Source organism: Ctenocephalides felis, unplaced genomic scaffold (genome assembly GCF_003426905.1).
Source record: "Ctenocephalides felis isolate EL2017-DRISC unplaced genomic scaffold, ASM342690v1 CF-g0.4_SCAFFOLD_03571, whole genome shotgun sequence".
In the NCBI taxonomy this organism is placed as follows: Eukaryota; Metazoa; Arthropoda; class Insecta; order Siphonaptera; family Pulicidae; genus Ctenocephalides; species Ctenocephalides felis.
Window position 1 is genome coordinate 54,166,970 of NW_020539725.1, and position 12,119 is coordinate 54,179,088.

Here is a 12,119-nt window from a genome sequence, read left to right on the forward strand (position 1 = left end):
TAGCATTTGTAGAGATTCTTTGATTTGATAGTAGGTACCAAAGAAACTACCAACTACTAATAAAATTTAGTAAATAATTTCTAGAGAATCCAAAATGCTCATTTCAATATTTCAAAAAGTTGATATTTTGAGTTTCTAATAAACACTTGCAAGCCGTTTAGTAATGTTTTTGCATATAAGTAAAACTACTCATTATAATAAATAATATTTATTTGAAACATCCTATTAAATTTAGTTGAACGTCATCTGTCATTCCAAGTATAAAATTATTTATTTGATATATTAGGATGGTGCATCCAAGAGAATAGTCGTATTGTACGACAAAAAACTTTATACAACAATTTCACAATTTGACCAAGTTAATTTTTATATTTGCAGCATTGTTTTAAAATATAAATAGTTTCAATTAATGAACAAGTAAATACAAGAAAAACAGATTCGTTTCTCAAGTATAAAGTGTGGTCTACATTGTGGTCCAATTCTCACGAATACATCAAGAACTTAATGTAAATTAGTGTGAACGATCTAATTAAATAATGATATATTTTAGTAATGAAAACCGGATTTCGAATTGTTTTTCTTTAGGTAAAGTCTTAACTTTTACTTTAAAAGCAATTTCTAGCTGAAGGTCACTCAAAATTACATCCAATTCGGATAAAACCATTCAAAATTCGATAAAACAAATCTAAAGATTGCATTATAACCTTTGATACAAATTAAAATTTTAACTTTTTCTATAAATCTCTCTATAAATGCTACTCATAATTCTTTTTATATCAATGTTTATTTAAATATGGAAAATTTACCATTACCTGAAATCTATTATTGTGTAATAAAATTGTCAAATTAATATGCCAATATAACTTCTATAAATTGAAAAGTGAAATTTCTGAGGTGTTGAATTCAATTTACAATACAACGTATTGCATTGTATTTATTTTATCGATTTGTATATAATGATGTATTGATGAAAAAGTTAACAAAAACTATTATGAAAGATAAATCAAGAGATATTTAGATGTACTTTTTAACTATTGCAATATTTATAGTAAAATATATCCTTGTCCGAAATAAATAGACTCTCTAAATTCGTAGTTACGACTTTTTTATGGACGTTGATGATTTTTAGATGGCCTGGCCTAGATGAAAATCGTTTATATTTTTATATGAATTTATATTTTTGAACGCATTTGCATGGTTTTTCTATAAATTTCAAAATCTCAAATTCAAGTATATTTCCAAGTAACAATTATTGATTATATTTTCGAATTGTTATCTTTCACATATGGGTTTTATATAGCTCGAAGCCACCAGAATTTGCGAAAACAGTTACGTGTTCCCAATTTCTTTGAAAGTGACGCATATTTCGAAAACGGATACAATTAATAATTTTCTTTGTGACAAGTAATAAATACCAATTAGTCACCAGTAGATTTGAAGAAATTATTTCGAAAGGAAACATAGTTCGAAAGCAATTTTTTAAAATCAGTAACTAGAAACTAACATGAAATTTCTAAGAATGATAGAGTATGAAAAAGTGAAGACGATAATACAAATTTATCTTGTTTTTCTTTCCGATTATTCTAAAATCTAGTTAGTTTGACATTTTTTTAAGAAATTTTTAGCAATGCATATTTTAAGAAATCATCATCTTTTGGTAGTTCACTGCTTCGATGGTAAAATGTTGCTCAACCAGAAAATATTGACCAGTAGAAGAAACAATGGATGACATTGAGTTTTTAACATAAAAGTAGAAAATCTGGAAAGCAAATTACATATTCAATCTGAAAAACCAACTATCTGGTAAAAGTTTAACACTATGCCGTCCGGCGACACCACAGTGGTGTCGAGCGCGAACTAGCGCTTAACAGCCGGCGACACCACAGTGGTGTCATGAGCACAGTATCTTCCTTTGGCCAGTGGCAGAAATCTTTCCATCCTGTTGGTGTTTAATTTAGATAACAAAAAATTACCCCCTCAACATTAGTAAGAACTAAAATTTGTAATTTTTCGATAATATTCAGAATGGGCGGGGACAAGCAAAGTGATAACGAATTAGCACTACCGGCGCCAAGCGAATAAATTTTTACAAAACGTGCGGACGGCAAAGTGTTAATATATCAAATTAAGGCATTCATAATCACTTGAACCATTTTTAACTCTTATGGAGTTGCTAAACATTGAATTACTTCCTAAACACAATATCTCTCCGAAATATAAATATTATTGCTGAAAAAGAATTTGTTTTGGAAATTCGACTGCAAAAATTTGCAGATGTTCCATATGCATTAGGTGCAAATATTAGAAAAAAATTAACTATCTATCATACACCTTGTCATTCTTGGTGATACTACCTTGATCAAAATTTGAACAATAATGTAAATTATAATGAATAGACAAAGATTTATGTTTACCACCACATGATATTTATGGAATACCGTTCACAGAGACTCACATAACTCGCAAAAAACTAAAATATTAATAAATACTTGAGATATGAGTTGACAGGTTAATCTTGAAACTAGACGAAGGCTATCCGCCTCGATTTATTCTGCGTTCTTCAGAAGGTCTTTAAAACTCATACGGGATCATCTAGATAATTTATTGGCAATCATTGATTTGTTGGCAAGTTTAGCAGTAACTGTTAATATTGAAATTATATACCGGTATATAACGTTAGAATGAAAGAATTTAATTTAATCATAATTTCAGGGGCAATTTTTCAGACATTTGCTAAATATCTTGGAGATCTGACCTAGACCAGATGGATAATTGAAAGCAGTAGTTGCAAGGATTGAAATACATTTTACTATGACTTATAATAAGTAAATTTTACATATCATTTTTTAATTCTAAATAAATTTGAAGAAACTAACTGAATCTCGAAGTTAGTCTATCTTCATATTATATTAAATTGAGTTTCATATATTGGTTTTATGGTCTGAAATATTTCGTTCTGAATAACCATATTACGATATATTGCATCAGAGCCTGTGGCGAGCAGTAAAAATAAAACTTGAAAATTATATAACTCAGATATAAAAAAAACTGTAACTTGACGTGATCTAGAAACCGTTGCGTAAATGCAGGAAACTCATAACACTTTGGAATAACTATATGGAATTTCGATTTAAATATATTTATTTGATGTGATTTTTCAGAACTACAAAAATTATATTATCAACAAAATTTATGATTTAAGCGACATGTAACAAAATAAAATGCTTAAGATTATTTTAACTACTAACAAATTATTTTAACTGACTAACGAATTTTGTACTTGTACCAAATGGAGCAAGGATAGAAAATCTACACGTGATAATTATTTTAATAATTAAAAAACCAGCCAAATATTTATGAAATACATTAAAATAATAAATAATATAACCCATAGGTTATATGCATTAAATGTAAAAAAACACTGTAAAATTTTTAAGTTGTACATTTATATCAATAAACTTGCTGATAAGTCCATTAGAACGTAGATTGGCTTTGTATAACGTCAATTGAAAATTTAATTAATTTTCAGCAAATTTGCAATTTTATACATGATAAACTTATTAAACTAGATATGCCATTTTTAGATAAAATTGTGCTTAAATTCAATTTTTCATAAAATAAAAGGTATGCTAAAAATCTGCTAACAGTTTTACGACTGCAAAAAGCGCAATATTGCAACTAACTAACGTTTTATAGAATTTAATCTATTTTTATGAATAAAATGCAATAATTTCATAAAATATTTAATCAAGAAAGTATAAGCAAAATAATTGTACTAAATGTTGTACAATGAATCATTTTTTTATTATCTCATTAGCATTTTCATGTTAATGCTCCTCATAAATTTAGAGGTAAATGCAGTCAAAATGATTAATAAATCAAATCAACTACAATTAAACTTAGAGATAGATGCAGTCAAAATGATTAATAAATCAAATCAACTACAATTAATATTGATAAGTAATCAATTTAAATTATTTAAAATTGCAATATAAAAATACTAATTTATTTTAAGAGTTATATCCATATCAGACAAAAAACATTAAAAAAAATTGATAACATATAGAATCTATTACCAATTCATATTTTTGCATTAAAATTCATGCTACAGAAAATTCATTTTTTTATTATATATGACGATTAGTGGTTAAAGTCAATATATTAAAAAAGTAGAGTACTCAGTTTGCAAGATAAAATTATGCTAAAATGTAATTTTGCACATCAATTAATTTTTTGCAAATTCATAACATTTTATGCAAATATTACACATGCACGTGCTACTTCATCGTTCATTTCGTATCAAAAATATTTGATCTTTTTTTTAATTTATGGCTAATAAATAATTCAAATTAAATTTATCTTCACCAAATACTGAAATATTTATGTGTTAATAAATGTTGACGTTCATACGTTATTAAGATTAATACCTGTGCAAGATTCAATTAAATCTATATTTTATAGCAAATAAAATTCATTTCATCTAATTATTCTTATTCATTCAATGTGAAAAAAGTTATATAAATGATTACGTACAATTGATGATTACGTATGTAAAATTCATTTTAATCTATTTTTTATTACATTTATTCATTCATTTATTTCATCAATCAGAGTGATAAAAATTATATGACGTAATAATTATAAAAAGTAATAGTTTAATTTGTGAAATTTTCATGAAAATCGAAAATTGAAATAAAATATCATAGAAATGGGCTTAAATATTTAATTTTTCAAAATTTTTGAGATTTTTATATTTAGCCATAATTTCTTATTTACTTCCCAAAAATGACATTAATTAAGATATAAAAGATATTAATATTTGTTTGAAAATATAAAAAATGTGTTATTGTAAATTTTTATTGTTATTGTAAAATGTGTTATTGTTAATATTTTTATATTAAATCTTTTCATAGACTTCTCATCATGGAAGAAATCTAAAATAACAAGTTTAATCTAACTATATCAGATAATTAGTTAAAAATGTACCAAGAAAACTTATAGATTCAAAAAAACATTTTTGGCTGAATGTCCTGGAAGAACTAAAATTTTTATGTCACACATAAATGACTGACATGGCTCTATATTAAAGTCAAGAAATTTACAGATTTTGTTTCTGAAAGACCAAACTTTTGAAACGTACTGCAAATGTATCGTTTGCGTCGAACATATGTGATTGACGTGGTCTTCCATCGAATTGCGTATGTCAGATATATATGTCTGACATAGCTCAGGTAGAGCAAAAGTGGTAATTCAATTTTTGAGAGAACTTAGTGTGATTTGAATTATTAAAAAACATTTATTTGCATTGAGGAAATAAAAGAGAAAAAAATTTCCACAATATTTCAAAGTATAAAACAAATAATTTTTCAAAAGGTAAATTTAAACAAAAAAGTTTTCTTTAATTTAATTTTTAATAGAAGAAGTTGCAGCAATTTGCCCTAAGGCACGATGCTATGCACAACTAGTTTGTTCATTTCACAGTAGCTGGTAAGATCTTACTGTATCTTGTCTGCTCTATGTTAAGAAAAATTAAATTTTTTTTTATTTATTATATATTAAATAAATATCAATAAAATTTTAATTATCCTATTAATTCGTGATTGTTTCAAAGGGAACGTGCGTCTCGGTCGTTATTATATCGATAGCAGAAGCTAATAGCCTGCGGTTCGTTAACAACGCGCACGGCGAGAAAAACCGCTATCTTAGAACCTAGATAAAAGCCAAACTCGACGCTGTGTATGTTCAGGATATAAATTTATACCGCATAACTGAATATGCTAAATATTCAGATTTGCGATTTGCACAGGTCTCACTGAAAAATATTCAAAGGTAACGTTTTAAATGAAACCCGTAGGCCCGTGAACTGATGGTACGACCTTGACGCTTAGCGTGATTCTGCAAATATCTGCAAAGATCTTCATTGGTCGTTCGCGTAAAAATTGATAATTTTTTCTTAAATATGGTAGGTTTTTTGAGGCAATAGTAGTCTTGGTTTTGGACTTAAAACGTATTGCGTGAACCTGATATCAAGTAGAACAGTTTCCACATGTAGACAGAGATCAAACATATGTTTCTAAGCTTTCAGAAAATAGCCTTCCAAGACTTAACCCTAGAATGAGTTTATGCTTAACAAGTGATTTTTTTCCGTCTTCTGATATTGTACATTTTGTGATATCAATAGATGTTATTTCAGAAAATATAAAACTTTACTTTAGTAACAAATAATCTTCATTTTTTTAAAAATTTCCATAATAAAAGTACCAACACCATTCATCTTTGTCTTCATATATACAACACTAGTTCAAAAAGCTTTAAGTACTACTATTTAAAAGGTATTTTTTGGTTTAATCAAGTTATAGAAAATCAACAAAAAATACGGTTTAAATAGAAGTACTTAAAGCTTTTCAAATTAATGTTTATCATTCAAACATATTAATTTAAGGGCCGTCCAACAATCAAGTCAGGCTTAAAAATGAGCTTAAGGTATTAGACAAAAAATCACAAAATATCATAAGGAAGAAGAAATATCAAGTGCATAAGATTTAGAAAAATATCAAGTGCATTTACTTCTTACCTGAATTTAAAAAAATAATACAAAATATTTCAAAAAAAAAAATTACGATTTTTCTAGGTACTAAGAATACACGTGATTGTGTAGAAAAGAAAAGTTAATTTAAAATATTTCCATGTATCTTCAAAGGACAGGGTGAGTCCGAATATCCCTTAAAATTGATCACGTGATTAATAGACTCCTCTTTAGTATATTTCTATAATATTGAGTTTTAATGTATTATAAGTCATCTACAATACTATATATAATTGTAGTCAAAAATTAAAGGTATTATTTGACCTATGTTAAAAATATAATCCAAATATTGTGATCAGAAGATATTATAGAAGTGGTCCTATTTAATATCAAATAGAACCATTTAGTTGTCTTCTAATTGTTCTCTGAGAAAAAACAAACAAAATTCTTAAATGTTTTCATAAAATAGGAAGGTCATAATACATATAGAAATAAAAAAAAAAGATTTTTTAAGTTCTCCTGATGCTCTCCTTATGATGTTAGTATGATATGTTAAATTTTGATAAAAAATATGAATTTCAAAGGACCTATGGAGAAGACTATAAAAAAATGTTAATATATCAACTATAAACTATAATATTACTGCAGTACATTTATTGTGTAAGTAATTATGTACTCAATTCTTGCTAATATGTATTACATTAATAACACTATTAAAATATTGGGTGTCAGTTGAAATTTGGTATTACTATATAAATTGCATTTATAAGCACAAAGCTCTGAAAATTTTCTAAAAAAAATTGTTACTTCTATACATAAAATTAAATATATTTATATTGCAAAGAAATCCTATTTATTTTTCATTACTTAATTATTTAATATACCTACTTCTGTGATAACCGAAATAATTTATTTAACGATCCATCTTCCAGAACTTAGTAGAACAAATCTGAATCATGATAAATCAAATTAATAGATAAAAATTGCAGTTAATTCAAATCCTTGTTTATATTATGTATATTTATATACAATACATACAACATACTAAACAAATTACAAACTTGCCGTTGGCTTTAAATACTACTTTTTTATATTTCCCAAAAATATTAGGAACACAACGATTATAAAACGTCCAACGTAACGCATCAGTCCATAATAAAGTTATCATCATTTTTTGATCACCAGGGGCTATCGGAGACCTATATTTCTCTGGGTTCCACTTTTTATCGAATGTCAAAAATATATACATTTTTTTAATATCTTTTTATCGTCGGTTATGTACTCGCTCACATATATCGTTGTGAAAGTTTAGCGAACCAAGAAACAAAATTAAAACCAACGATCAGAGTTACAGTTATATCATGAATTAATAAATATATTTATATGAGAGTGTGCGAATTATAAGAGAATCGAGTTCCAGAAATTTTGGGTTAGGTATGACGAAAAAGTAACCTGTTATGAAGAAGTTGGAACCATCGGACGTTATTCATGCCAAAATCGAATTGATTGATGTTTATTGATAAACGTGCCGTTGTACTCTGGAGAATTTATTTTACAGGTTTTTTGAGAAACGATTCATTAGTTAGATTTTAGGCGTAATTGAAAGTTAGTTTTAAATACTCACAAGATTGTAAATAAACTTAAAATTTAGTCTAAAAATTAATGAACTTAAAATTTGTTTTTATGAAAACTTAAAAAAATAGAGTATCACAAATACAGTGTTGTGATGAAAATCGAAAAAAAATCTCGAGTAGAATAAACGTAAACAGTTTTATTATAAGCTTTGATCTAAATGATAAGAATCATTCTGTTCCTGTCTTTTGAAGGCACAGTATGAGCGCGGCGACCCGGCGCTAAAACGTTCCGGGTCGCCATGTCGCATTACCGAGTTGTTTAAGGAGCCAGGACAGTTCACAAATTTTTCAAGTTACACAGTTTTTTATGGAACATACCTTTTGTGTTAAGTGGGAAATAGGTGTACTTTTATGTGAATAAAGAATTTTGTTTGGAAATTGCGATGAATTATCTGGAAACTTAATAATACTAGATTGAAACAAAAAAAAACTGAGACCATTATGGTTGTACTCATATTTGATTATTATTCGTAAGGCTTTCTCGCTTTGTTATTATTATTTCTGATTGAAAGCACTTAATCAATTTTCATTATTACAAAATCATAAACAATTGTGCAATAAGTAAGTTACTAACAATTTATTTAGAAGGAAATCGTATTAAGTGTTATGTGCGAACACGTAAAAATGATTTCTCAAGAGTTATTCTCTCGAATGCATATATATGCGGCATATGAATAGCAATCCGAGGGGCTAGCGTGCCGTATCAATTCCTCACGTCCGTGTTTCATATCAATAATTTCGCGAATATTTAAACAGAGTCGAACTTAATGAAAAACTAGTGGTGCTTGGCATCGTGTCTTAAGGTAAATTGCTGGAACTTACCGTACCGAAAGTTTAAAATTTAAAAGTTTTTAAAATTTTTGAAAATTTAAAAAAATGAGCCTATTTTGCGAATTTTGATATTTTTGAAAATTTTGATTTTTTTGAAAATTTTAAAACAACACTGTTTTAGACACAAAATATGGAAGCGCTTTAGTGCAGCGTCACAGTCTCAACGTTTTTTTTTTATAAACTTTTTTATTAGGTTCAGTCAATTTTTAATTTGACGCTCGGTTCTCTCGAAGTTATGCAAAATGAATCATTAACTTATAAAATTATAACAAAATTCATTATTGGTTGGTTCATTATTGGTTACATATTAATTCTAATTTTTGTTCAATTTCCAAATTAAAGTCAACTCAACATATAAAATATACTTGACTTAAATTAAAGTGCATATAAGATTTGTTAAAAATGATTCATATTTATATAATTATATGAAAACCGTTTCTTTACGATTTCTTTCCCAAAACAAGTACTTTTAAGATACAAATTTCCTTTTAAGACATGCTACAATAAAAATTTAAATCCTTGAATGTTATACCTTAATTTACATACTTTTTTATTGAATTAATATGTTCAGTTGATTCGAAATGCGGTTCTGTTTGAAAATTGTGCTTTAAAAGCACTTGAGCGAGGTAATCGAAAGTGAATATTATGTACATACAGTACAGTTAAAATGGATAACAATCGCTATTTTCGTTGTATACCACGATTGTGATAAAATCAAGTTTGAAAATTAGACAAACCGCTGAAGGAATAATTTGAAAATAATTTATAGTACTTTCAACTACATTTCAAGTGTGATATTCAACTCATTTCTCGACTAATTATGTGTAAGTCACTAATTAACACGTTAATCGCCATGTCAGTCATATAGGTCTGACTCTAAAAAGTTATACGGATGACTACAATACATTGAAAAAAAAACGGCTATGTCAGTCATATTTTTGTGACATAAAAGTATAAAAATTTTTCCAGAAATTTTGTCTTTTTTTTCTTTGATACATTTTTAAGTAATTAGCTAATAAATTTACCAAAACGCACATGAAAAATTTTCTGATATTATCGTGGCGATAAACGTGTTAAAGAGGATTCATTAGTCAAAAAAAATTTTTTTTTTCATTTTAGAGATTAAATGGTAAATGTATATAGATCTATCTGTAATCTAAATAAAATATTGTGATTATTAAATGATTATTAAAAATTCAGTTAACACTAAATATTCTTACAAAATAATTAAATCCATTTAAATATCTAGATTTAATGCGATTGAAATGTCGATACAAATTTAAAGTGAGAGATATATATTTCATCTTTCAACAATCTGCTAAATCAATTAACACTTATGCAATAACAATTTAAAATTTTACTATACTAAAGAAATTATTATCTCAGCCTTAACACCGTGTAAAATTAACAAAAAAAACACCTATTATTCTTGCAAAATTATTTAATAAGCGACAATGAACAGTAGTTAGTTCTTTGGTAATAAAAACTTAAAACTTACATGACCCCGTTTAAGACAAATTTTCCTCATGTTTAATTTGCGTGATAAATTTAATGAGAAAATAATCTTAGGTTTACGAATCTAAAACGAATCGTAATATTAATCAGGTCTATATCTCTATCAGAGCGTATTATATAAGTTATTTCACAGTAATAACTCAATTATTTGATTGTTCAACCTATTTCACAAAAGAACGCGTCAATAATAATTTATAGTAGAAATTATATGTCGTAATAAGATAGTATTAGTTAACATGTGTTTTTTTGCTATTTTTCAAAAATGTGCTACCTGTTTTTCTTTGCCCATAGACTGGTCCAATGTATAAGAAATTTGATTTTATATGAATATACATCTTTTGCCTTCTACTTGCAAAATATTGTGTTAAAAAAATTCCTAACATTTGACTATTTTACCCGCGAAACTTTTAAGCTCCGCTCTATCATATATCAATAATAATTTTATGAATTTTATCATTTTTATTTGAAGTCTTTAAAAGCAAAGTATTTTTATTAGAAGTCACTCAATGCTGAAGAAGTGAATTTTTAGCATATGAGTGGCATTTATTAACTAACTTAGTATCAAGAATAATATTGATTTGAAATATTTCTATATTATCAGGTTAATATTTTTTAACTTCCCGTAGGGTAAGTTATTGTAATGGGCCGAAATCGGAATGAAAATTTTACATTTCTCGACGTTTGAAGGTTTTCTGAACGTTTTGGCATACCTCAGAAAAAAGGATGTGTGTGTGTGTGTGTGTGTGTGTGTGTGTATGTATGGTGGATACAAATTTTCCAGTCACTTTTTAGGGCGCACGGATCAACCGATTTGAATGTGTTCAAAAAAACATTCGATTCCTATTGATTGGGAAAAGAGCTGATTAGTTTTGACAAAGGCAGGTCCAGCCGTTTCGGAGATACGGAGCAAAGAGGCAGAAAATAGATCGAATTTGAGCGAACGGAGTATCCGATGAATGATCTAAAAAAAATTTTCAATTAGTAAGATTGGGAGAAGTGTTATTAGTTTTTGGCAAAGGGCAGGCCCAGCCATTTCGAAGATACGAGCTAAATATGTAAAAAAATGGCAGTTTTTGAGAGAACTAAGCGTCCGATTTAAATGATTCAAAGAACTTTCTGCTTGTCTTAACAAAATATATTGATTTTGGAAAAAAAAATTTTGTTCCAATTTTTTTTTTTTTTTTTTTTTTTTTTTTTAGTATTTTGTATATCGAAAATATTTCAGATTTTATTTTAATTCTGACTATAGTTCTAATATACTTAGAAATAATTTCAACTCTGCAATTCGTTTATATAATTCTATAAATATTAGACAATGTTACTATTTTATAATAATCTATTTGAAAACATCAATATCCTCGAACATTTCGTTACGGTGCGGGAAGTTCCAGCAATTTGCCTCAAGGCACGATGTCATAATTGCCTCAAGACAGAATTCCACTTACAGCTAGTTTGCGAAAAATTTATTCAAAATTTATTTATAAGGTTATTCCAAATGATTTTTATAAGTTCCTCATGATCGTTAGAAAGTCGGTACAGTACACGCGCGTTACGCATGCGGTTTGCTGTTTAATTATATGCCAAGGAAAAACGCTCGAATCATAACAAATGAT